Source organism: Lutra lutra, chromosome 6 (assembly GCF_902655055.1).
Source record: "Lutra lutra chromosome 6, mLutLut1.2, whole genome shotgun sequence".
Taxonomy (NCBI): Eukaryota; Metazoa; Chordata; class Mammalia; order Carnivora; family Mustelidae; genus Lutra; species Lutra lutra.
Genome location: NC_062283.1, coordinates 85874918 through 85881238, shown reverse-complemented (window position 1 = coordinate 85881238; position 6321 = coordinate 85874918).

The window sequence follows — 6321 nt, the reverse complement described above, 5'->3', positions numbered from 1 at the left end:
AGGGAAGAGTGGAAAGGGGGGAGCAGAGTAGGGCCTGATTAAAGACCATTAGTCAGGCAAGAAACATGGATCTTGCCCATGTGGTCTCATCTTCAAGGAACTCAACAGTCCAGAGAGGCACTTGAGATGTAAATAACTAAGCCACAGAATCCCTAACTAAGGCTATAGTGGGGGGTGGTAGGTAGAGAAGGGGAGGTTCCAAAGGATTAGACACATGAGGTTGTTCTCGGAATCCAAGAATTTCCTTTTAGATTTATCTTTTTCCAGACAATCACAGCTATAGGAGTACTTCCAGCTTAGTCCTCACTTGAAAAAGTTAAGTATTCCAAATGGTTAAATTTGCCCAAGACTATATTTTAATGGCATTTGGGCATAGCTGGGCCTTAGAGAAAGCAGAAGTATCTGTAAGCTTACATTTACTTTTGGGAAAACACTGTCTAATTTAGCCAGATACATATGGACCATGCCCTCCTTGAGTGTGGCAGTATTGTCCATCTTGGGTATCTTTCTTAGAACCAGGACTAAGCACACCACCTGGCACGAAAGAGTGCTCCATAGAGGTCTGAATGACTAAAACTAACAGGCCACACACACTCAGGTGGACCTGGTTCTTCTTTCCCTGACGACAAGCTGAATAACAGAGGAAAAAACGTCTTCTGTGCTAGCTGGCCTTCTCTGACCTGCTTTCAATGACCCCACCCTCTCAATAGGCCCAAATGTATTTTCTATTGTCTCCCATCCACCCTAAACAATTAAAAACTCTGCTGGGTTAGCTTTTAGCTTAGTCCCTGCTTTTTTTACTTAAACTTTAGCTTTGCTTGATAAATAAGTATTTATTCCCTTATCATGGCATTTAGTACTTTGATACAACCCATTCTGGAGCATTGTCTGTGGGGAGATCAAAAGAGGAGGGGGACATCTGAAGAACAAAAGAAATTGTCTTTTCAGGCCTTGGATGGAAGTCCTATCATGCCGGCCTATCCTTGGCCTAGCAGATTAAGTGGCCCACACGTTCATGGGCTTAAAGCACAGTCCATAACCATTATTGTCTTGAGTTGTGGGAGCCATTTGTGTTGTATGATATGTTCTGTTTGTAGCTGTGATGTGTGCAGGGTGGGGGGAAGGAGCATAGACATGTCTTAGGTCCTGCATGAGATTCCAACCTGAATGAGGCACTTACTAAATTCTCTATTTCAGTTATTTTTTGTAACTTATATTAAGTTAGCACCCCCATTATACAGGTCAGCAAGGCTCAGAGAATCCTTTGTCTAGGATCTCACAGGTAATGAGCCTCAGGGGTAGCCCACAACAAGGACCACAAGGAGCCCCGCCTTCAGCAAGCTGTGGACATTCCAGAGCTTGCTAAGGGAGGTAACATAAAGGTATATGTAACTTCCATTCAGGGTTGAAATTAAAAGGAAATTCCCTAAACTGTTTTACATTCAAATGATCCCCGTCAACCTTCCACCAGCCATCCTATCCCTAGTTTTCCCATGTCAGTTACCGTTAGATTTATCTTATTTTGTTCCGGCAATTTGTAGGCAGGGTTTACAGGAAACAATCCTTGGCTAGGACGAGCTTCTGTTGCTGCTTGCTAGATAAATTATAGGGTCATAAATGGGAGAGATTTAGGGAGAGATTTATTCTGAGCAAATTAAAGCTTTCAGGTTTCCCTTCAGTCTGGCAAAAGCTGTCTGCCAAAAATCCAGGTTCCTTATTTACTCTTAGCACATGGTAAATGGAGTGGGGCTGAAAGAGAGCCCTTTATACTGTCTTCATGTAGGTTACAACTTTGATATGTGTGTCTCTGAGGATCCAGCCTGGGAAGACTTTTCAAGCCTGTGCTGCCCTAATGTTAGGGAAGGCTGGGGACTGACAGGGAAAGGGAGTGCAGGTGTGTATTCACCTGGGACAGAGTGAAGGAAGAGGTTCTGAAGGCCAAAGCCATCTGGATTTGCTTGTCTCAATGCCTGGCATTTTATCATTACAAATTTTGAATTCACAGAGGCCTTTTAAAACACAAACGCCTGGGGCACCTGGATGGCTCAGGAGGTTAAGCGGCTGCCTTCCGCTCAGGTCATGATGGGGGGATGGGGGTGGGGCAGGGAGTCCTGGGATCTAAAGAGGTCTGTCTCCCTGCTCAGTGGGGATCCTGCTTCTCCCTCTCCCCCACCCTGCTCATGCTCTCACTCTCTCTCTCTCCTTTAAAAAAAAAAAAGGAAAAGGAAAAAAAAAAAAAAAGATGGGGATAAGGTGGGTTTTCAGCCTGTGCTAGACCCCTTGGTTTGTTGCTAGCTAGATTACCATTCCTCCCCTGTTGAGAGCTACCACCAGCCTCCTTTCCTGATTGAAATAAAAAACTTACTACCAGACCATGCTCCTATCCTCCACCAGCTTTCCTGTGGTGTGTCTTTCTAGGAGAGATAGGTATAGAACATTGGTGTCATTCCCTGCCTCTGTGAGATTGTTCCTCCCTGTGCCAGATTATAGCTACCCTTGTCTAAACTCTCATCCATCTCCCAGCTATGTGAATTTCCCATTCCAACTTCCAGCTTCTTCCCTTATATGTCTGTGCGTATAAACTTGTTCATTTTTAATGAGCCAGGAGTATTTTTTAAAAAGCAAATATCCTTTGGAGGAGTAGTAGTTGAGTTACCGATCACACGTTGGTTTGAATGAACTTTCCAAAACATACTGGAATGTGTCACCTTAAAAGCCTTGGTGGGGAAAAAAAAAAAAAAAAAAAGTAAAAGCCTTGGTGGGATAATTTTCCTTGTGGCTTTTAATCCTTTCTCAGTAGGGCTCAGTGTGCCTTTATAGGTGACTTCCCACCTGTCCCCTCCCTGGGTGAGTGCTGTGCATCAGCATACCTCCTGCATCTAGCAGTGTCTGAAGCATAGCTCTGAAAGAATCTGTTGATGGATGGATGCACTCCAGCCATGCCTAGATCTGTACCAGAAACAGAGATACCTGTGCAAACTAATACTTGGCAGGCCTTTAAGTGAACACATTTTTAAGACATTGTTAATTCCATTAAGTATTGAGATTGGAGAAGGAGAGGCAGTGAGAGGGACAGACAGATTTATGCCACTAGGATTTTTTTTTGTTTCGTTTGAAAGTGCTGTTTTGGTTGCCTGGGTGGCTCAGTCGGGTAAGCATCTGCCTTCAGTTCAGGTCATGATCGCAGGATCCTAGGGTAGAGCCCCACTTTCAGGCTCCTTGCTCAAGGGGGAGACTGCTTCTCCCTCTGCCTGCCTGCTTGTGCTTTCTGTCAAATAAATAAATAAATAAATACATACATACATACATACATACGTATGTACATACGCACTGTTTTGCTATCGCAGCAGTAGCAAGGACCCTATACATTTTGCTTGTGTGAGAGGTCCAAGTAAGGGCCCTATTTCCAAATCATTCCAGAGATGCTACATGGCACCTCAGAGTTCGGTACTCGTGCTTTCTTCTGCCTAGAATGACACTCCTCCTTGGTCCCCAGCTGACCTTTCCAGGATCAGCCCAAATATTACACCTTTGTGGGAGACTTTCCTCAACAACTACACATTTGCTGCTTTTCCCCAGTAGAAAATTCCCCTCTCTCTTCTTCTAAGGTAGATGGCTGGGACCCCTGTTTTAATACTCATCATATCCTCTCATAATTTATGCATGTGCTCCCCACTCAGAATGACAGCTTCTGTGAATCTCAAATAATGGGATTAGTCATATTTGTGTCCCTTGAGCTTAATATTCATACTTACTTAATAAATGCTTGTTAAATGCTTGCATGAACAAATGGAAGGGAGGGAGGGAGAGAGGGAAGGAGGGAGGAAGGGAGGGCAGGAGGGAAGGAGGGGGAAAGCCAGGGAGAGAGGGAAGGAGAATCAGGTCAATACCTCCTGGGGCGATTAGCTGAGAGCAGGGCTTTGAGACAGCTGGCATTAGCAGGGAGGAGGGCGGAAGGCAATACTTCACAGTCTGCAGGACCACAGAGCTCAGAGGGGCTGTGGGTGGGAAGCGAAGCAGGAGAGGCACCTCAGCTCACTCCAGTGACAGAGAAGGGTTATAGGAAGGAGATAAATCTGGTTTCAAAAGCAAGTTTCGCTACTTCACAATTTTGCCTATCATCTGCTCAACTCAGAAGAAAAATAACAATTGCCTAATCGTCAATAGCTGAAGAGTACTGTTAGCACAACCCAAGGTCTCTCCACTAGACAGCCACATGTACGTTATGTCGCAAAACGCAATTCCAAGTTTCTTCCGGTGGAGAGCCCTGCTTTATGCAAAACCACAGTCTTGGGAAAGAAATAGGCCCTGCAGAAATATTAAGCACGTGGTTTTGTGAGTTTTAATAACATTGAACCTTGCTATTCCGAAGTAATGTGTTTCTCTCATAGTTATCTCTTCAATCTCATCCTTACCTTCTTTATGCCTGTCACTTTCAACAATTAAGAGCACCGAACATAGTAATCACTATAGAATCTGTGGTCTATAGACTCTTTTTAACTACCATCGCTGATTCCTTACCTACAATAGCTCTTGTGAATAAACTTATTTGCTGTCATCTTTTTCTGTTTGATGAATACTGTAAAAAAAAGGGGGGGTGCATTTGGTGACAATCTTCAACAAAACTGATGCATTTAGTTACTCTCTGGAGTAATAATAATGTTTTTTAGTGTTTATACTTTTTTTGGTGATGGTTCAGGAAAAGGATTCTATAAGCATCAATGAAAGAATCAATCAAATCGATCAAATAATTGTTCTAGAATTTTTGGCCCTTTGGGCAATACAAAACAATTATATTGCCTTTATCAATGGAAAGTATTCTAACTAGGAAATGAAGACACTACAGAGCTAACACACTTAAGAAGTAGTCGAAGAGCTAAGTCCTTATACAAATATTTTTGGGGACGCCTAGTGACTCAGTCGGTTAAGCCTCTGACTCTTGGTTTCTGTTCGGGTCATGATCTCAGGGTCATGGATGGAGCTCAGCTTTGGGCTCCCCGCTCAGAAGGGACTTGGCCTGAGGATTCTCTCTCCCTCTCCCTCTGCCTTTACCTGCCCCCTTGTTTGCTCTCTCTCTCAAATAAATAAATAAATCTTTAAAAAAATTTTTTTTCAAAATATTCACTTTCACATGTTGAGAAATACCAGGAATTTGTTTTCTGAGCCTGTGAATTAAAAAATGAAAGGGTCCTATCTTCATAAAGCTTTCAGGTTACAGTATTTACAGTCCCTCCTTAAGGAAAATTAAAGTAGAAGAACTAAATGATTTTCTGAAGCATTAAAATACACATGCACTGGAAAATGATTTGTTTCAATGCAAACTTTATATCTTGGTGAATCATTTCCATTTGAGTGTTTTGATTGCAGTTTCCCCACTATGAGGCATAAATGAGATTACTGGCTTGGAGGAGTGGGGAGGTAATTAGCCTACCTCCTATCAAGCCATCTGTATTTTCTGTGACTGCACAAGGTGTTGTAGAGAAATTACCTGGAACTGATTAAACCTCAGGAGAAGTGGGGGAAATTCTGCATGCCAGAGTGGTTCTGCCAGAGAACACGATCGCCCTCTGGGTTGCATTTCCAAGCACAATTTGGTGACGCAACTCTGACCACTTCGCCACCAGGGAGTAAGAGGAAAGGGGCCGGATTCCTCCCTAGGAAGACGACCTGGACCAAAGAAAGAGGCTGGCGACGGGAAGGAAGACCAGATCAAGCCTTTGAATAGCGTCCACAGGGCAACCCAAAGCCCGTACAGAGTTAACAGGCACGGGTCACACACCGTCCCCCCTCCCCCGCCCCAACTCCCCCTACCCCATCCACCCGCCGCTGTGTGTCACCTTCCTGTTCGGAAGTCTTAGTAGGTTGCTGGGACAGAACAGGGGGCGCCTGCTCCACCCTTCAGGTATCCGGTTGGAAGAAAAGCCAGTCTCAACAACTTGAGTCTCTACGTTAAATGATAAGTTTAGCAGACCATCCGTCTCCAACTGCTGAACATTAGGGTAAGGGGAGGAAGGAGAACATCAGACGTTCCTTTTCTGTTCCAACCACAAATCATACGGTTGTGCCTCTTCTCTATTCCTCTTAGAGCCCTCTAACTTGAATTCCACGTTCCTTCTGGAATGCACGTGGCAGAGCGTCTTTGAAAATATGAAGGCTCTGCATGTGTTTTGAATTTTTTCTGGACTGATTTGTAACGATAATCAGTCAAGTTACATTTCTTGTGTGTCTTGCTGGGGGTGTAATAAAGTCAGTACGCTGAGGACTGTAATTTTCTGAGTGATGTTGCAATGGAGAGAATAAATGGCCCAGTGTTGAACTTTG